Source organism: Callorhinus ursinus, unplaced genomic scaffold (assembly GCF_003265705.2).
Source record: "Callorhinus ursinus isolate GAN/ISIS: 27379988/994484 unplaced genomic scaffold, GSC_fseal_2.0 scaffold12, whole genome shotgun sequence".
Classification (NCBI taxonomy): Eukaryota; Metazoa; Chordata; class Mammalia; order Carnivora; family Otariidae; genus Callorhinus; species Callorhinus ursinus.
In genome coordinates this window covers 75,660,543-75,682,191 of record NW_027397074.1, presented here as the reverse complement: position 1 = coordinate 75,682,191, position 21,649 = coordinate 75,660,543, and the positions used below count along the sequence as shown (strand labels likewise).

Genomic DNA, 21,649 nt, shown 5'->3' with positions numbered 1-21,649 from the left:
CGCTGGAGTTCTCCCGTTCTCCTTGATCGGTAAACTTGGTCTTGGCTTGCTGGCTGTTCGTGCTGATCTTCTGGGGAGGGGCCTGTTGCTGTGGTTTCCAAATGTCTTTGCCGGAGGCGGAATTGCCCCGCCCTTGTCGGTCCGGGCTAAGCAAGCTGCTCCCATTTGCTCTCTGGAGCTTTTGTTCCCTGCAAGCTCTCGGTACAGCTTTGGAGGACCAGGGTGAAAATGGTGGCCTCCCAATCACCACTCGGAGGAGCTGAGAACTCGGGGCCCTGCTCCTCAGTGCGCCCCCAGAGAAAAGCAATCACTCCTGTCTCCCCGGTCTCCGGCCGCACTCCATGCTCACCCGGCCTGTGACCGAGCGTTTCTATGTCTGGCACCCGACCCCGTGTGGAGTCTCCAAACCCATCAGATCCCTGCGGTGCGCTCCCGCGCCGCTCCTCCCGGGGGAGGAAGGGGAGTCTCCCCGGCTCTGCCGCTTGTTGGGTCCCTGCTGGAGGAGCAGTGGCCCGACTGGGCCGCGGATCACAGTTTATGGCCACCCCGAGCTGAGAGCCCGCGCCTCGGCTCCGTCTCTGCAGCCGGCTTCCCCGCTCCGATACCTGGGAGCTCTGCCGCACTCAGGCACCCCCGGTCTTTCTGTGACCCCCGAGGGTCCTGAGACCACTCTGTCCCGGGAGGATTCCACCCCCCGCTTAGCCACTGGAGCGACGTCCCTCCGCGGAGCCGACTTCTAAAAGGTCCGATTTTGTGCTCCGCGGCTCTAGCACTTGCCAGAAGCGGCCGACGGAGGCCCCCTCCCCCGCCGTCTATCCTCCCGAATATCGCCTCGGAGTCACTTCTCCGCACGTCCTACCTTCCAGAAAGTGGTCGCTTTTCTGTTCAGAGTGTTGTTACTCTTCTTATCTTCGATCTCCTGTTGAGTTCGTAGGTGTCAGAATGGTTTGATCCCTATTCAGCTGAATTCCTGGGACCAGACGAAATCCAGGTCTCCTACTCCTCCGCCATCTTGCTCCTCCTCATTGGGAACATTTCTTAACCCCCTACAGCTGTAACCCTACTGATGGCAGCACATGTGGTTACTTAGCAAAAATTATGGTATCGCAGATAGAGTATTATTATGACCTCAGGTGTGAAAACAACTGGAACAAAGGATTAAAGTCAGTAACGAAAGGGAGAGATGTAGTAAATGTAGAGCTAAAACAGAGTTCTTTCCGAAAACACATTTAGCATCAAGTTTCCCGTGCAGGGACAAGGGGCACATCCTAAAGTGAAAACTTTCCCCACAGAGAGAGAGCTGAGGCCTACAGTTCTTCCAGATAGCATTTTTCTCAGCTGCAAACCCATATTTATTTCTTCCAGAATATTTAATAATGCTCTTTCTCCTGCCCTCACCCCCAGGGGGTGCATGGCTGGGCATGTAAACACATTCCATTCTCTACCATTCAGGATTAGAAATAATACCCATCATCAAAGAGAATGGTCTTCATCTGATTCATAGGACTCCCTGTGAGGACTCAAATCACAGTGTGTAGTGGTTGGCCAAAAGGGTGATAGCTTTGCTCACAATATAGTCAGTCATAATTATTATCCATTTTGTGGTTGGTGAAACTGAGTGCTGAAACTTACAGTTTGACTTTTTCAAAAGCAAATGGTTGGGAACTATAGGGTCATAGCTCTCTGGTCCTAGTGGGCTCATGTTTTGTTGTTATTGCTGTTTGTTTTTGCCATATGCTTCATAGCTATGATGCAAAGGACACTGTTGTTTATTTTTTCAGTGTCCAGTCCCTTTGTTTCTTCCAATCGTGATTTCCCCCCCCCCCCGAATCATCAGATTCAGAAAAGCTGACCCCATTTCCAACAGCAGGGAGTAGGAAATAGGCAAGCCCAGGTGGGCATGGGGAGAGGTGGTGGTTTCCTGCATTCTCTTGTTACTCATCCATCCATGCACCATGGCTCTTTTTCTTCCTTGTTTCATTTATTTTTGCTTTCCTTCTTGTATTTCAAAACAACAACAAAAATATCTTTGAAGGATAAGGAGAAGATATACCTCCCTGTGAGTGGGAGAGTTACGAATGTACAAGTGCACAGATGAAGGAAGTTGAATGTTGACTTGAAAGTTAGTGGGACATTTGCCCTTCCAGTTTTTTAAGCACCAGCTGGTACTTCCTTCTCTTCTCTCCCTGATCCATGAGTCATGCTTCTTCAAAAGTTTCCCAGGGCCCTGGAGTAAAAACGACAAATCACTGGGTACAAATGATAGAGGAGAAGTATAAGATTTCATTAGATGGAGTGAGTGAAAGACTGCGAAGTGAAAAATTGTAAACAGTATTGATAGTTGTACTACAGAAGGGGCATCAGTACTTAGATAGCAGCCGGAAGGTGTGCATTTTAGGATGAAACCCTTGAAATTGAATATGGTCTAAGACGAGGCAGCCATTCTTTGCTCCAAGTTATACACAATTCTTGCTTTAGAATCTGATGGAATGATTAACTACCAAACTCCACTAACTATTTAATTATTGATGATGGACTTGCGGACACTTGATTAGGTATCATGAACCTTGGATGGGGGCAGATATCAAAGAGCATACAATCCGGAAATAAGACTTGAGTATCAATAAGCTTTGAAGCCAGAACGTCTGAATTGAATCTCTGCTGTTCTAATCTTGTCTGGGTCTAGTTTTATGCCTATTAAAAATGAGCACCAAACTGTTTCATCTTTTTTCCTGAAACCAGTGAGAAGCCCCCTGGATAGAGTGTCACCCTAGCTTGTTCTGAGGTTGTAGTAAATATTTGCCAATTCTGTTGGCGAGACAACCTCACTTCCTATCCTGTCACATTCTGCAGTGGAGAAACTGTCACCCTCCAATCTCTTGGGTACCTGAGGTTTCTCATTCCTCTTAGAAAGTTTTGGAACTGTTTATCTAAAACAACCGTGCCTTGTACTCCTGCTGTCTCTTGTAGTTTCTTCTTGCTTTATTCCCAGCAGTCATCTGGAGATAAGCATATTGAACAGTTGAAACATGTGATTTCTAAAGTCACTGAACACTGAAAATTAGTAAGGAACTAATAATCACTACAGAGGGAAATTTCAAAAAATTAAAACACATGGTTCATAATCACAGGGAGTTTAAAAGCTAGTTAAAAATTCAAAATGGACCCATCTGATGGAACAGCAGGCAGGACTTACATTGTATGGGAGGTATTGTAACTAATTTCTCATTTGGTCGTTCTTTTATTCAAGCATGCCTTGACTGAGATGGAGGAGGCTGATTGCCCTACTATTTCATATTGGGCTTTCATGTTCTGGCTTTAATTCTTGGAGGTTTCAAAATGTATTTTGATCATTTTTCCTTAGGAAAGTAGGTGATCAACTTCTTAACCAGTCTAGCCCAAGACTAATGAACCATAATGTCAAAATGATTGCTTTTAAAAGGAATAAATTATAGGCAGAATAACTGAACTCAATATGTTCTTCTGAAGAATTGGGCTGCTTTTTTTATAATAGCTTTATTGAAATACAATTTACATACCATAAAATTTACCCTTTTAAAGTGTACACTTCAGTAGATTTTTAGTACTGTATATTCACAGAGTTGGGCAATCATCCATACTATCTATTTTTGGACCATTTTAGTCATCCCCCAAAGAAACTCTGTACTCATTAGTAGTCACTCTCCATATCCCTATTTCGTGCAGCTTTTGGCAACCACTAATCTACTTTCTGTCTGTGTATTTGCCTATTCTGGACATTTGGAATAAATGGAATCATACAACACATGGTATTCTGTAGCTTGCTTGTTTTCACTTAGCACAATGGTTTCAAAGTTCATCCATGTTGTAGCATGTATCAGACCTTGCTTCCTTTTAATTGTCAGATAATATTCCATTGAATGGATATTCTACATATTGTTTGGCTATAATGAATAATGCTGCTATAAACATTAATACAAAAGTTTTTCTGTGGACACATTTCTCTTGGGTTTAAACTGAGGAGTAAAATTGCTGGATCTCTATGTTAAACAGTTTGAAGAACTGCCAGACTGTTTTCTAAAGTGGTGCACCATTTTATAAACTCACTAGCGATGAATGAGGGTTATATTCTTCCACATCCTTAACAATCTATTTATTTGTATATATCACTATCTATATCTGTATATCTCCTATTGGCTCTGTTTCTCTGGAGAACCCTGACTAATATACAGGGTGAAACTGGCCACATAGAATAAGTTGGAAGGTGCTTCTTAGTCATCTAGTTTTTGAAGGACTGGTGTTAATTCTTTAAATGTTTGGTAAATTTCACCGGTGAAGCCACGTGGGGCTGGGGATTTTTTTTTTTTTTTTTGGTGAGAAGTTTTTAAATTACTAATTCAATCTCCTTACTTGTTATAGGTCTATTTAGATTTTCTGGTTTTTTGGATTTTTTTGAGTCATTTTCAGTAGTTTGTTTCTTTCTAGGAATTTTCCCATTTCATCTAGGTTATGTAATAACCCTATCATAGGGTTGTTTATAGTATTCCCTGTGTTTCTGTAAGGTTAGCAGTAATGTCCTTCTTTTATTCCTGCTTTTTGCAATTTCTTCCTTTTCTCTTGGTCAGCCTAGCTGAGGGATTTTCAGTTTTATTAATCTTTTCAAAAAAACCAACATTTGGTTTTGTAGGTTTTCTCTGTTATTTGACTAGTCCCTATTGCATTTACTTCTGCTTTAAACTTTATTCTTTCTTTCCTTCTGCTTGCTTTGGGTTTTTTATATATATATATATATATATTTCCCTTAGTTTCTTAAGGTGGGAAGATAAATTATTGGTTTGAGACCCTTTATATTTTTTTGTTCTTGTATTTCTTCATTACTGCCTTTTTTTGTTAAATATACATTTCTTAATGTACTATTTTAATTACCTCCCTTCTTAATGAAATATTTTTGAATTATTTTCAAGTGGTTGCTCTGGGGATTACATTTAAAATATTTTCTTAAAAAATCTAGTTCAGATTAATACCAACTTAATTTCAATAGTATTACAAACACTTTGCTCATATGCAGCTCTGTTCCCCCTTTCTCCTTTGTGCTATTATCATCATACAGATCACCTCCTTATACATTATAGCCATACTAACACCATCTTGGAATTATTGGTTTATGCAGTTCCCATTTAAATCTCATAAAGATTTATGAATAAAATACATTAGTATTCTCTTTTATATTTACCTATGTGGTTAGTTTTACTGGTAATCTTCATTTCTTCATGTGTATTCAAGTTACTGTATAACATCCTGTTATTTCTGCCAGAAGGACTCTCTGTAGTATTTCTTGTAGGGTAGGTCTGCTTGTGATGGGTTCTCTCAGTGTTCAGTTATCCGGGAATGTTTTCATTTCTCCTTCAAACTGAAGGATGGTTTTGCTGAATTTGGTATTCTTTTTTTTTTTTTAAGATTTTGTTTATTTATTTGAGAGAGAGAGAGAGCATGAGCGAGCGGTGGGGAGGGGCAGAAGGAAAGGGAGAAGGAGAAGCAGGTTCCCCACTGAGCAGGGAACCTGACTTGGGGCTCCATCCCAGGACCCTGAGCCGAAGGTAGACGCTCAGCTGACTGATCCACACAGGCGCCCACTAATTTGGTATTCTTGCTGACAATCTTTTTCTTTCAGCTCTTTTAATAACATGTCATCCTATTGGCTTTTGGCTTCTACGTTTTCCAGTGAGAAGTCAGCTGTTCATATTATTCAAGATTGCTTCATATGATGGGTCATTTTTCTTTTGCTGCTTTCAAGATTCTATTTGCTTTTTGCTTTTGGCAGTTTCTGACTATCTAGATGTGGGTCTCTGAGTTTATCCTACCTGGAGTTCACTGAATTTCTCGAATGTGTAGATTAATGTTTTCATAATTTGGGACATGTTCAGTCATTATTTCTTCAACTATTCTTTCTAACCTTCTCCTCCTTTCCTTTTGGGATAGGCTGGTGTGATGTTCATGTCCCAGTCTCTGAGGCTTGGTTTGTTTTTCTTCATTATTTTCTCTTTCTGTTCCTCAAAATGGATAATCTCAACTGATTTGTCTTTAAGTTTGTTAGTTCTTTCTTCTCCCCAGTCAGTTGGGCTGTTGGTCCCTTCCAATGAACTTTTCACTGATATGATTGTATTTTTGAACTCTAAAATTTCTATTTGACTCTTTCATAGTATCTCTTTGTTAATATTGTCTATTTGGTGAGATATCATTCTCATATTTTCCTTTAATTCTTTAGGCAAAATGTCCTTTAGTTCTTAGAACATACTAATAACAGCTCATTTATAACTTTGTGTAGTAACTCAAACATCTGAGCTTTTCAGGGATAGTTTCTGTTGATTATTTTTTCCTATTTATGGACCATACTTTCCTATGTCATTATGTGTGCCATTTTTTTGGTTGCTGAAAACTGGATTTTTAAAATAATTTCATGAAACCTCTCTGGAAATCAGATTGTCTCCATGCCCCAACACCTGGTTTTTTTTGTTGCTTTTAGTACACTGTAACAGTTGTTATCAGTGCTGTTTGTTTGATTAGTGACTTTATTAATTTTTAAAGTCTGTATTTGTTGTATGCAGCATCTAAAGTCTCTGCTTGATTAGCGTGGTGGTCAGCTAAGGAATTGGCATAGATTTCCTTAAATTCCTAACTAAAAAAATTCCCACCCTTTTGCTACAGATATATGTGTGTGAATTGAGGTATGCCTTCAATGCTCTGGCAGTTTACAACTCTGCCATAGTCTTCATCTCCTGCATGGCCAGCCATAGGTGAGAGATGAGGGCCTTCTTAGGTCTTTCCCAAGAATATGCACATCCCTGCACATACATATGGCTTTCTAGAGTCCCGGGGAATTCAGAACTTTCCAAAGCCCTCTGTGGACGTCTCATTTCCCAGATATTTATTTCAAGTTTCTTTGGTTGGCTTCCTGTTTGCCTCAACTGGTTTCACCACCTCAAGCAGCCATGATGCTAAATAATTCCTGATTCTTTTGGAAACACACCCTGGATATAGGGATTTCCTCACTTAATAATATCTGAGTTAGGTCAACTAAAGATAAATCCCATGGATGGGACTTTTCAGATAATAGTGATAATTCTCTGAAGACGGGGCTTTTTGGGGAGCTCCAGACCTCTTTTACTCTCTCAGATAGCTGGCAGACCACTGTTTTTCACAGCTGCCATGTTTCTACAGTTGCTGGTTTTCAAGGCTATTGCAGTGCTGGGGAGAGGGAGATGGGAAAAGAGCAAATATCAATGCCACGTAGCTCACTGTTCTTCTAGAGAAATAGCCATTTTTCTTTCCATCCTTTGGTGAACCTACAGAATTCTGAAAATGTTTATTTTGACTATTTTGCCACTGCTCTCATTGCTTTGATGGAGCACCACTCTGGAAGTGTTTCTTCTTCCTGAGTGACCTTGATATCAGGGCTGCTATTGAGACATAGATTTCAGACCAGAACGTTGTTTGGTGAGTACAGAACCAGAAAAATGGAAATGGGTGTGCTAGAAGGATATAGCTGGATGATTAAGCCTGGTACTTGTTTCCACTCTGGGGAGATTGATATTTATGTCTCTAGGGGAATGTTGTACCTCATCTTTCTGTGTACAAGAGCCACCAGGATGAGATATTTCCTTTAAGTCTTGAGATCACAAAAGAGGAGGAGGGGCACTTACTGGCTGATAATAAGGTCTGAGTGGAAGTCTCAGCTGGGAACCCTAATAAAGCTGGCAGAACAGAGTTGACTGGCTGATCGTGAGCTGTTGGTTGGGGACCCTTGAGAAGTGCCTGCTGTTGACTTGCTACTTGATGTGTAACTTAGGAACCACAGTGTCAGCACTACCTGAGAGCTTGCTGGAAATGTAGACTCTCAGATCCCACTCCAGTCTTGCTGAATCAGAATCTGCATTTTAACGAGGTGATTTATGCACACAGGAAAGTTTGAGAAGTACATGCCTATAGCATATTTACATCTTTATGTGGTTGTCCTGGGAAGATTCCTGTAATTGGCTAGCCTCATCTCATTCATGTTTTAAATCTCAGATGTAGTCATCTGCCTTCTTAAAACTTCAGAGAATACCAATCTTTTCGCAGTCTATCATTCTTGCAGTTTTTTTTTTTTTATGGTGAAGATAAAGAGTTGAGCTTCAAGAATCTCAGAGAGGGAGCAAGTGTGTGAGCTAAAGTGGTCCAGAAAGGCATTATTTGAGTTGGACTTTGAGGAAAGGAAGGGAAGGAGGTGAATGCGTGCTAGGTAGATGACAGAATATGGGCCAGCCTACAGAGGTGGGGATTATCTATCATATGTAGTAGATCTTCAAACTGTAAAATTTTTGAGGGCATAGATTATGTCTTGTTCATACCATACGTCCTCAGTGACTGGCATTGAGTAGGCACTTTATAAATTCTTTGTGAACTAAACAGTGGGAAGATTAGCTTCACTGGAGTTGAGGATTTATATAAGAATTATGGGAGTTAATACAGATTGCTTAGGATATGGGCAGATGATAGAGACCTTGAAAACTAGGTAGGAGTTTGTATTGAAATTTGTTGGATAAGGCATGTGGAAGTGGAAGGAGGCTTATTTGGGGCTGTTATTAGAAAAATGATTAAAAAATTTAAAAAACTATGTTCAAACTCCAGAAAATAAAGCCCTCTAAAATCTTCTTGGCTATTCTAGATATGCATAGGTTTGAGTGAGACTGTGTTATGGGAATCACGCATTAAGGAGAAAGAAAGCTGGAGAAAAATGATAGACAGTAGCAGCACATTTCAACTTTTTGTATGTTGTAGGATGTTAGACAGGGAAAAGACATATGAAAAATGGGGTTTGACAGTGATTAAAATAATACCAGGTGGATTGGAATGGGAAGAGAATGGAGTCAGATAGACCAGCCAGGAGGTGTTTTCATAATCCAGGGATGAAGACAGGTAGATGTGGACCAAGGTCTACAGGACAGAGGGTAGTAGCTATTGGAAGTTCCTGGTTTTATAAAGGAGAGAAATATTACCAAGCAGCTTGGGTCTTACATTAGAGAGAAAGAAGAAAGGAGGACAGAGAGAAACCACCTGGTACAATAATAGTAGTGACAACAACTATTCTTTACCACTCTCATAAGGCAGTGGTAAGAATTAAATGAGTTAATTCTTATAAGTTGCCTAGGTAAATGCCTGGCGCAGCATAAGCATTCAGTGTAAATTTTAGCTCTTAGCTATTGTTTCCTGGAAGAAGGGACCTGCTGGTGCTGTCAAGTAGCGCTTCTGTTCCTCAAAATCAGCACCCAACTCAATGCTTTTTTTTTGTAATAGACACATGATAAATGTTTGATGAGTGGGAACTAAAATATTTGTCAATGTAGGAACCAAAAATATTGATTCTAAATAAAGTCACATTTTACTGTTGATGTCTATTATAAATATTATACCCCAGTGGAGGGTTGGAGAAAAGTGGTTATTTATCTCTCATCTTCAGCTCTCCAAACCAACTTTATCTTTCTCTTTCTTTCTTTATCTACTCCCATACCAATGGTTCCTATCTCTATACTCATAATTCCTGGAAGCCAGCTCTCCCTGTCTGTCTGTGTTTTATATTAGATGCTCAGTAAATGTGTGTGTTATTTGGTAAACAAGTGTCTTCTAAACCTGTGGCTCACACCTCAAAGCACTGCTATCATTGAGAAAGATACCCATGTTTCTCTACCATATGTAATCCAGTCCTTTTAAATACTTTGTCCTCTCTGAACGATCACTGAAGTGTTTGGTACAACCAAATTAATGAGTTGTGGCTGAAGTCCTCTATTTCATGTGGCTGAAATACATGGAACCGCACATTTGTGCATAAGCCTGAATCTCTAGAAGTTTCATGATTATTTGACAGAATAATTGAAGTAAGGGGGAAAGGATTGACTGGTTCATTTTCACTTCTATTTTTTTACTCACCACTAAGATAAAATATTCTCCTGAGCAAAAGTCAGAAACTTTTCCCACCCCTATCACCATATGATGGCAAGTTGGAGAGTAAAATAGAGTTACCTAGCATCTCTCTCCAAGAAGCTGAAGGTTCTTTTCATGTATCACCAGAGAATCTCTGTGATAGAAAAGAGCAGTTTCCACATGTGGTGATGGCTGATTTTCATAACCAAGGAATCTTATAGGGTCTTACAACTTTTAAGGGACTTAGTTTCACTTGAAAGTCTATGGAAACCTGAAGTCCAGCTCTTCTGATTTCTTTGGATACTTCTATTTAAAGTTGGCTTGCCTTTTGCCATTAAACCAGTCTTTTCTTTAATGCTTAATAATAATAAGCCTTTTGGAAGAAATTTGCTACAAAGGTTTTTGAACATGGGTAGAGAATCTATATCAGGGTGACTGACTCACCAAAAAGATTAATCAGGCACCCTTAAGAAAGAGCAACCTAACTTAGGTTATCTGAGAGGGAATATGAAACCATTAAATAAATATACTTCCTATCATGTACAATTGAGAGAGGTGCGAGGCAGGAAACATAGGGGGAGAAATAGAATGGATTAGAAGAAGGAAAAGAACAGAGGAAAATATGCACTCAGAAGTAGATAGATGCCTATAGCTGCAGAGAGGGATAGGGAGAAGGGGGGGGGACTTGTGATTTCCGAGATGAGATGCTTGTCACATGCTGCTGCTCACTTGGACTGATTTCTGTGCTAATGAGTTGTTTAAGTATTGCTTCTAGCTCCTTCTGCAGCAGTTTGCCAGGAGAAAAAAAAAAAATATCCTTTGGACTTTGGCAACATTGACCCGAGAGTGCTTTCTCTCTGGAAGAACGAATAAAATTAAGCCAAAAGCTGGAAGTTCATCTGCTCTCTTTAAGGGAATGCAAGTAACACAGTTGAATCCTTGACTCTGTAGCACATGTTCTCCATAGGTTACCTAGTTTCATCCTCAGCAAGTCCAGCAACAGGCGCTGTTACCCCCAATCTACAGATGATGACAGTCATTCAGGGATTTGGTAGGTAACAGAACTACTTGAAGGAAAAGCCGAAATCCATAACCATCCGTCTCCTGAGTCCGGTAATTTCTGTTTCACCAGCTGTATCCAAGTCTCTTTCTAGAACTTAAAGGAACTTCAGAAAATCATCCAGATTTGCAAATTGGTTAAAGTTGCTCCAGGCTTCAGACTGATAATCATTTGCTTTTATTGAATAGAGATGCATCACTGGGCCCCATGCCAGCCGGTCGGGCTTCTTATCCATTTAAAGTAGAACAGCATCCAGTTGGTTGTAGGGAGTGTTGTACCTACCCTTCCCTGACAGATGGCTTTCTATTTGGCTTTTAAAATTTTTCTAGGAGGGAAGTTCACACAATAAGAAGCTCTCACAGAGCTTATTGCAGTCATTTCCAGATCAGTCTTAGGAGCATCGCTCCAACGATCCTTTGCTCCTCCCTTTGAGTGCTGCATACTGTGCAGGCCTGGCTGTCCTGCTCGGCTGAAGACGGTGGGACAGTGTTTCCTGTGATACACAGAAACTGAAAGTTTATGAGGAGTAAGTGTGACTAAGGAGTCAGCCAACTCTCACCCTTGGGCCTGATCTGGCTGCCTGTTTTTGTAGTATTTTTTTTTTTAATTTTTATTTATTTATTTGAGAGAGAGAGAATGAGATAGAGCATGAGAGGGGGGAGGGTCAGAGGGAGAAGCCGACTCCCCAGCGGGCAGGGAGCCTGATCCGTTGTGGGACTTGATCCCTGGACTCCAGGATCATGACCTGAGCCGAAGGCAGTTGCTCAACCAACTGAGCCACCCAGGCGCCCCCTGACTGTTTTTGTAGATAAAGTTTTATTGGAACACAGCTGTGCTTATTCACTGTGTACTCTCTGTGGTTGCTTTTGTACTTCAACAGCTGAGTTTAGTAGTTGTGACAGAGATCGTATGACCTGCAAAGCCTAAAATACTTATTACTGGCCCTTTACATAACAAATCTGGGACCCCGGCTCTCGATTAACAAGTCACCTAGAGAATTCTTGAAAGGAAAAGGGAGCATGGATGTTATCTAGGCCATAGTACGGTGAGGGTCTGCTACAGTTAATATTTTGCAAGTGCCATTGTTTATTTGGGGGAATCCAAACAAGAGAATTCTCTTGGTTATTCCCTCATAATAGGGATTGAGAGTTCCTGGTAGGAATGTTGCTTGTGCAACAAAAGAGAGACTTGTGATTCTCTGTTCTGTGGTTCTTGTCCAGGCAAGTTTGGAAATTGTGACTCCTTGAAACCATGTAGGGAGCCAAGTATTCCAGCTGATGTTTTGTGATTTTTTTCCCCCTTTGTTTAAAAATAAACTTTGTAGAATCTTTTTTTTTTTTTCACGGCTCTTTAAATATTCTGTTTTGAAACATTTAATTACCCAGGTTATTTATATGGAAAGGTCTGATAATGTTTCTATGGGAGTCTGTTATTTATTTCTTTTGCTAAATTTTATCTTATATTAGGGGAAGGGCTGAGGTTGGTTACCATGGCAACATTCTCAAAACTGCAACAATCCTATTATGGATGCTAAAACTATAGTCATTCTGGTGGGAGGGTAGCATGGGTAGTGGGTGGTAGTCTTTTTATTTTTATTTTATTTTATTTTTTTAAGAAAACCTCTCCCACTTCCAACCCATTTGCATTCATTTATTTTAAGCTTTGCCGTGTAGGGTACTGGAATGAAAAATGAACAGAAAAAAAAGGGTGTCCTGTCTGTCTCCATTAAATTTCTGTAGTCTTTATCTGCTCCATTTGTAAGGATACCCTGCTTTCTATCTGATCTTTTATTCATTTCTTCACCACTCTTATATTAAGGCCTACTCTGCGGTAGAAATGAGTAAGACAGAATCTCTGTTCTCATTTCTTCTTTTAAATTACAAATTCCTTAAAGTCATTAATTCACTTCACTATAATTCAGTTAAATAAATATTTATGAGGACATATGCTATATCAAGCATCATGCTGGCATTCAAAAACAGGGGTTTTGGTCAAAAAACATTGTTTTGTTTTGTTGGGTGGCACAGGGAAGGGCAAACTGCTATGCACTAAGGTGATTAAAATAAAATTTGATCGATGCTAACACAGAAGTATGTAACTTACTTAACTTTCCAACCTGGAGATCAGAGGAAATATTCTGCAAGGGAGGCAACATTTGGGCTGATTCAAAGACAAATGGCATTTTCCATTTAGGGCTCTGGGGATGGGTAGGGCATTCCAAACAACTCTAGACCAGCAAGACTGGGAGTAGAGTGGTGAGAGAGCCCTTGGCAGTGTGCAGGAGATGTTTAAAAAATATGCAGTTGAGTGGTGTTGGGATAGTCTGGAGGTAGGGGTTAGACCCATCAAGAGATGTTATGTCTAGGAGGTTGGATTTTGGAGACTGGGAGCCATTGAAAAATTCAGAGTAGCAACTTGAATGTTCTGGTTTAGAAAGATCTTTCTGTTAGTGGTGGGTGGGATGGTAGATAATGAAGGGTAAGAGCAGATTGGATTGAACATGGAGATTTGAAAAGATGGCAAGTTTCCTCTTGGGACATAGAGAGCTTAAGATGAGCCCCACCAAACTGGATTGTCTAGTAAGCAGTTGGTAATATGGGTCCAAGAGTAAAGGAAATGTGGGTAGGCGCCAGAGACCTGGGTATCATCAGAGGCTTGTGGGTGAGAGGGAAGCAGCCAGAAGAGGAGCTGCTCATTATCATATCCTCACAATGCCTAACATGGTGTCTCACTTTGAGTAAAAGATTAATAATTTGAAAAAAAAGATTCTGAAGGATTGATGTGAGTAGAGTCAAAAGAAGTAGAAGAGTCATTAGTAGAGAAGTAGAGTCATTAGGTTCATGATTCTTCAAGATTCACCTGGGATTTCTAAACTCAACACACGGGATTTAATCCTAAAACAGCCTACCTCTCTCCTTGTATTCATTCTTTAAACCTGCACGGTGGGGCATGCCCTGCCCTGGCTCTGCTGGCCACTCTTAGGAAATAAAAAACCTTTGCACTGCAAGTCACTGTACTAATTCAGGAACTAAAACTTCCAGAGCTGGGCACTAATAAAAACTCTCGTCTTAGAATTGAGGTCTCTTCCCTCCCCCAACATGGGCCTGCACAGGACTGCTGGCAGTCCGGGGAGAAGAGATGGGTCAGCTTCTTCTGTCTTTCTCCATGGTGCCTTTTCACACTTGCCTCCTGTTTGCTGGCCTCAGCTGCAGACTCCTCTCAAGCTGGAGTTGGGCTGGCAGAGAGGAGGAGGGAGGAAACAGTTAAGCCCCTACCTGGCTTGTGGTGATTTATCCTTCTACTGTTAGTGCTCTCTGAATCTCGCAGATATGTAAAGTTGGCTTTTGTGGAGTTCTTCTGTGGATTCTCCCTAGTCTTCCCGCCCTCATTGCTGAGGATCTCATATTTGCAGTTCCCTGAGACGAGGGCAATGCATTGCTCTCCTGCCTACAGTTTTCTCAACCCTGAGGATCCTGGTAGCACCAAGGTGCTACACTCTGCTGTGATGTTTTGGATAGTGTCTAAGCCAATCCTGAGATGGCTGTCTCTAGCACATAGCCCACACCTTGTTCCATGGGAGACAGCTCAAGCATCCTCTTTTAAAATGTATTATCTATTTTTCTTGAAGTCTCAGAGAGAATATTCGTCAGAACATCTTGTTGCATATATATATTACTACTCTCTCCTTGTTTCTTTTAAATTTCCCATCTTGTTGTAGAGACAGTTTTGTTACACGGAGGTAGGACTGGCTGCTTCCAGGGTGGATTTAGTGCATGATGAGGGTGGAACCAGGTAGTCTTAGTGAGGATTCCGTGTGTACCTTCCACATGGACAGGGCATCCTTAAGTGAGAAGCTGTGCATCTCACAGGAGCTCAGTTTGTAAGACTGATCTCCTCCATGCTAATGACTCCCAATCTCTCTACAGCCCAGACCTCTTCCTGAGATGCAGACCATATATCTGACAGCTTACTGGGCTTCTCTGATGAAAATGTTAGAGACTTAACTCACATCATTACCATGAACTCCACTGTTCATCCTGCGTACCCATTCATTTTCATGTAATTTCTCTTTAGTTCTTAATAAATGGCACCTAGAAAATCCACTTAATTGCTCAAATCAGAAACCTGGGAGTCGTCTTTAAGTTCTTAAGCTTTTATGCACCATGAGTGCCCCATTCAGCAATCTAGTGCTATCTATGGACACTTTTCAAAATGATGTTTTTAAACATAGAGGACCATTATGGAAACCAGCGCTATGAAAATACCTTTCTATTTTGGGTGATTTGGAATCTGTGAATTTCCACTTTTCTTTTACCTCTCACATAGGCTTAGTTTCAGTCCCCGGTCACTCAGACTCACTTCATCTTGTCTCACTTCAATGCTACTTTCTTCATTCAGGCCTTCATCATCTGTCACTTGAATTGTTTCAGTTAAATTTTTAAAAGAATTTGTATTGGAACATTTCAAATATGTACAAAGTATACAAAATAGTATAATGAAACCTCATATAGCCATCACCTAGTTTTGACAGCTATCAACCCACTTTCTACTTCCTACTTGATGATGATGATGATGATTTTACAGGTTTTGTTTTTTAAAGTAAAATTTATAAACACTGAAGGGAATAAGTTTTGGATGTACAGTTTGGATTCATGAATCCATAACCCATCCTTCATAGCATAAAACCTACACCTTTATGAAGAGACATCTTCCCAGAAAGTTCCTTCTTCCCTTCCTTCCCAGTCCCTTTCTAGTCCAGCTTTGCCCGTCAGAGGGAACCACTCGATTTTTTTAAAAAATCTTAGTTTAGTTTTGTGTGTTCTAGAATTTCATATACCTGGAATACAGCATATATTCTTTCCTGTTCCACATCTTTCACTCAGCATAATACATGTGTGATTCATCTGTATCACTGCCTGTATTAGTAGTTCATGCCTGAACTACATGCTGAAGATTATTCCATTATATGAATAAACTAAAATTTGCTTGTGAATCTTCTGTTGATGGACATTTAAAAATTTTTGCATATTGTGTCCCTGAACAGTCTTGAAGTCTTTTTGTGGGAAAATGTTTTCATTTCTTTTGAATAAATACCTAACAGTAGAATTTGAAGATCAAAGGGTAGGAATAATGTTGATTTTATAAAAATCAAAAAATTGCTAGATCTTTTCCAAAGGTACCACTTCACTTCTACTAGCAAGGTACGAGAGTTCTAGCTGTTCCACATCTTCACTGATATTCACTGTCTTTAAATCTGGCCATTTTGATGGGTGCATAATGGTATCTCATTGTGGTTTTATTTTGCATTTCCCTGGTGACTAATGATGTCAAGCATTATTTCTTTTTTTAAATTTTATTTTATTATGTTATGTTAATCACCATACATCATTAGTTTTTTTTTTTTCCCTAGGCAAAGAACTTTATTAACTTTGTTTCAAACTTTATTCCCAGGCTTCTTCAGCTTAATTAGCTGCAAAGAATGAATTGTGTATAAGTAAAAACTGAAAAGAGCTGTAGTGTCCAAGGGGCTTGGGCTTAAAAATATTAGAGATCTAGATTTTATCAGATCCATGAACAAAATTTTAAAAAGCAGTCATAATATAAAATAGCAGCTCCCAGTAACTTCTTCAAGTTTTATCTTCTTCAGAAGTTGATTCAATTCAGTTTGCTTCATTCTTGGAAGCTTCATCAAAATTCTCCACAAGATCTGGAACTTCATCATCATCATCCTCTCCTGTAGCAAGTGGTGCTTTTCCAGCCACAGATTGTGTGGGCAGAGCTTCAGCTGGTCTTCTTAAACTAGTCAGACTGTCTGCACCAAGTTGGTTTAAGATCCTGGGTAGCACTTCTGTCAGCTGCTTTGTCCCAGCATGGCCTGGAATGGTGAAAGTGTTCCCTGCCAGCTATGCCTGAACTTTGGGGTGGTTAGAGGGGATCACTGTTCCTTGGTTTGTGAACATATTCACTTCTTCAATACCAGAGATATTGTTTACCCCTAACTTCTTTAAGGAGAACTGAAGTTTTTTATCATCTGCTGTAGCCATTCTATGAACCACTTTCTTCTTTTGACGGGCAGTTCCTTTCTCACCAATGCTCACTTGTGCTTGCAGTTTGGCGAGTTTCTCCTGGTTCATGATAGTTTCTTTCATCTTGTTGGAGGGGAAATGGGACCGCGCGGGGGAATAGGGTTGGTGCTCAGGGGGTCTCGGGCGGACCAGCTGAGATTAGGTACACACACGTGGGGATGCAAGATGGCAGTTAGAGGACATCATTAGTTTTTGATGTAGTGTTTCATGATTCATTGTTTGAGTATAACACCCAGTGCTCCACGCAGAACGTGCCCTCTTTAATACCCATCACCAGGCTAAACCAACCCCCCACCCTCCCTCCCCTCTCAGAGTCCATAGTCTTTCATGGTTCATCTCCCCCCTCCTATTTCACCTCCTTCATTTTTCCCTTCCTTTTTTCTTTTTAACATATAATATATTACTTGTTTCAGAGGTACAGCTCTGTGATTCAACAGTCTTACACAATTCACAGCACTCACCATAGCACATACCCTCTCCAGTGTAAAGCATTATTTCTTATTGGACATTCATGTAATTTCTTTTGTGAAGAGTCTGTCCAAGCATTTCTTGCCTATATTTTAATTGTTTAAAAAATTTATTAGTGAGTTTTAAGATTTAAAAAAGAATTCTGGATATAAATCCCTTATCAGATATATATTTGGTGAATATGTTCTCCCCATCTGATACATACCTGTTCCTTTTCCTAATGTTATTTTTAATAAGCAGATACTTTTAATTTTTTTTTATGGTATTGCTTTTTATATCTCATCTGAGAAGACTTTACCCTATCTTCAGGTCATGAAGATATTCTCTGTTTTCTTCTAGAAGTTTTATATGTAAGCTTTCATATTTAAATCTGTGATCCATCTTGAATTAATTTTTGTGCTTAGTATGAGACAGCAGTTGAAGCTCATTCTTTTTACACCTGGGTATCTAGCTATTCCAGCATAATTTGTTGAAAAGACTCTCCTTTATGGAATTACTTTGGTTTCGGAGTTTCCCATTTGTGTTCTTTCTTCAAGATCGTTTAACTGTTCTAGATTCTTTACACTCATATTTCCAATTAAATTTTAGAATTAGCATGTTAATTTTTATTTAAAAAGCCCTGCTGGGAAAAAAACAAAAACAAAAAAACCCTGGGATTATGATCAGTGTTAATTAATCAATAGGTTAATTTACATGCATAGTTTATTGGTTAGCCAGGGGATTTGGGGGGATTTTATTTGCAGATTTTAGGGCTCACTCCCTTTGTGACTTCCTCCCTTCCAACATTTCCTCCTAACTTTCTGACAGTTCTGCCTTCCCTGAAATCATCTGACATCTTGGTCAAGAAAGGAAGTTGTGGTTTTCTGCAGCCCCAGCCTTGTGTGGATTGGGAGTGCCCTCAGGCAAGAATTTGCAAATTTGCACATTTTATCCATTGCCTTTTATTGGTTATCTCTGCTCCAAGTTTTTACCTGACCTTGGTTACTTTTCAGTGCTTTTGAGTAATATTTTCTTTTATTGTCCAGATTTTGTCATTGTTATCAGTGTCATTGTTATCAGTTGTTATGCCCAAGGTGCTGTGCTATTAGGAGCAGACGGCCCTGTCAGCTGCCATACAATGGTCTCCTTGCCTCTCCTCTCACCTACAACTAATCTACTTGTCCACGGTCCCCAGAGTGAGCTTTCAAAAGTGCAAACGTGAGGGGGTGCTGGCTCAATCAGCATGGGACTCTTGATCTCGGGGTTGTGAGTTCGAGCCCCATGTTGAGTGTAGAGATTACTTAAAAATAAAATCTTTTTTAAAAAAACAAACATGAGCAAACCATTCCCTAAATTAAAGCCCATCAATGGCTCCTCATTGCTTTCATTGTTCCTCATTGTTTTCCCATCTTCTTTTTCTGGATTCATCTGTATTTATCCCATGTGCTTTCTGACTTTATTGAACCATTTGGCATTCCCTAGACATACCCTTCCCTTAAAAATCTCCCCTCCTTTGCAGGTATCATGGTCCGGGCCTCAGATGCCTCTAGCTTCATAGCCTGGCTAACTACTAAGGTCCTTTAAAAGTCAGCTCAAAGTATCAACCTTTAAGAAAAACTTCCTCAAACTGGGTTACTCATGCTTTCTTATATTCCCATTGTTCTTGTTATATTTTAGTATCACAAAGCTTGTCAATTTGTATGTAATTGTTCAGTCACTTATTTGTCACCTCAACTATCAAGGCTGTGAGGTCCTTCAGAATAAGGTCTTACTTATGTTTGATTACCCATCACCTAGCATTCATGTGAAGGAAAGACAGGAGGATGGATGGATTATATAGTTAAATTATGGTTGCATTGTAAATTGTAGGTATTTGACTATCCCAAAATATTTTCTCCAGTCCTCTTGCTCATGGATCTGGATATTTAAATGCCAATGTGAAATCAACAAGATAAAGTTAGAACTGCAGAAATACCTCAATTATCTAGAGCAATATATATATATCCAGAGCAAAAAATATATATAAAAATATATACAGTTGATTGCATGTTTGTAAGTGTGTATGTGGGTTTGTACTCTTTGTTTTAGCTTTAATTACAAAAACAATAAATATAAATAATAATGCTGAATAATACTGTGGTTTATATAATATAATGATATTATATCATTATAATATATAACTTTATATTTATAAATATATATATTTAAAGAGAATAAAGGATATCTATGAGTAGAAAGCAATGACAAAATAAAGAGCCAATGATGCAAAACATTTCACTTGTTGAGATATGATTTAAAGTGTTGTTCACACAAAGAAAAAGACTGATAATGACCAGAAATAAAGCAGCCTCTTGAAGCTTTCATCTTCACAGTCGGCCAGTGATACAGGGAACACTGACGGAAGCTTAACCATAGCTGACGCTCTTGTGGGACACAGGGAACCAAAATCTTTGCACAATTACCTGGACTTATCCATCTTTATTCGTTTCTTTTCTCTTTTCCTTTTCCATTCTTTCTTCTTTCTTCCTTCCCTTCCTTCCTTCCTTCTTCCTCCCTCCCTCCCTCCCTCCCTTCCTTCCACTACATAATCATATAGGCATTATTTACTTTTAAATGGATTCTTTCTTGGTAGAATCCCAATTTAAAATACTGCTTTCATGTAAGTTATTTTTGGTGGGCAGTGACTTTTCCACTTAAATTTATTTTTTTTTAAATGATGCCACCGTCTTCCATATTACCATCTTGTGCATCAACTAAGTTGGAAAGTTCTCCTAATTTTTCAAAGGCCTTTCTTTGTAATTAACAATGATCTCATTATTCCCCCTTTTCTCTTGCATTTTTTTCCTTCTTCTCCCCTTAGATTAATCTGTGAAGATTACTTTTCTGTGTTCATTCTGCTTTTCCCTCAAGCCTCCCCACAGTACACCTGGACCTTCAGGTGCCTCCCCTTTCTTATAAGAGCCTGTCCTTTCATCACACTTTACAGCACTGATGCACCACTTCATCCATTAAGTTCACCTGCACTGATCATAAATAGTTGACTGCATGTTTGTAAGTGTGTATGGAGGTGTATGCTCTGTTTAAAAAAGTCTTGTAGTTACAAAAACAACAGATGTATTATTCATATAGAATAGATAATAGAGAGTAAAAATAGGAAGTTTCTCCTTTAAATATACCTGCCCCAAATATACCTCTTCCCCCATCCCCAGGGGTAACTACATTACCATTTGTTGTGTTGTATATCTTTCCATATTTTTTCTAAGCATCTATGAATGCACACATGTACTTATATATAGCAAGATAATGATGAAAATATTTGCCTACTGGTATGGAAATGTAAATAAATATATTTAATTCAGCACTTAAAAATATGTTCTGTTCTCTGAGCATACTAACTATATATGACTGCCAAGAGTTATAAGTTAGAGGGCAAATCATTCATCAAATCATTATGATAATTTCCAAAGTTGGCATGGTACAGCTGTCTGCAGCTAAGTGACAGTGCTATATGAACCATGATTTGAAATAGAGAAACACATGAATCTGTTCCACAATTTACTCATTGCATTGATAAGCATCGGGTTATTGAGCCCAGCATTTTGTTGTAGCTGGAAGCTGGCTGGGCATGGACCTGAATGCACGGACGTGGGGAGCTGCGGTCTAAGCCCCCAGTCAAGTGCCATCCTAGAGACTGCTTGCTCCACTGTCTCATCACTGCTGATCTCTGGGCCCTGGCCCAGTCACCTGCCTCTGTGGCCACCACTGGACAGAGTCCTTGAGTGATTTGTAAACTCAGTAAGCATAGGATTTCTGTTTCCAAATTGATATGGAAGTATTTAAATAATTTAACAACTGGTATGGTTGTACTGGTGTAATCTTATATATCAACCTTGTATTAAATTCTGTGTGTGTGTGTACCCAAGCATTTATGCATCCACAGACCCCGAATCAGGGGCACAGCAAGGGAAGCAAGAGCTAGGAATGGCAGGGGTAACTGTGTAGAAAGTAAGGGAGAAGAGGAAAGACTGCAGGTCCAGAGAAGTGTCAGGATTCACCTGCCTGGCGTGAGTGTCTGTCTATCAAACTTGGAGAACATTTCTTGAGTGTTACTGTTGTTCCT

At 39.7% G+C, this 21,649-nt stretch overlaps 1 protein-coding gene and 1 pseudogene across 10 annotated transcripts in view; one reads left to right on the top strand and one right to left on the bottom strand.

Moving 5' to 3' along the window:
• DGKI (diacylglycerol kinase iota) overlaps positions 1-21,649 on the top strand; it is a 453,062-nt gene that overhangs the window by 47,305 nt on the left and 384,108 nt on the right. The gene's annotated exons all lie outside the window — the stretch shown is intronic.
• LOC112810957 (transcription factor BTF3 pseudogene) lies at positions 16,657-17,211 on the bottom strand (annotated as a pseudogene).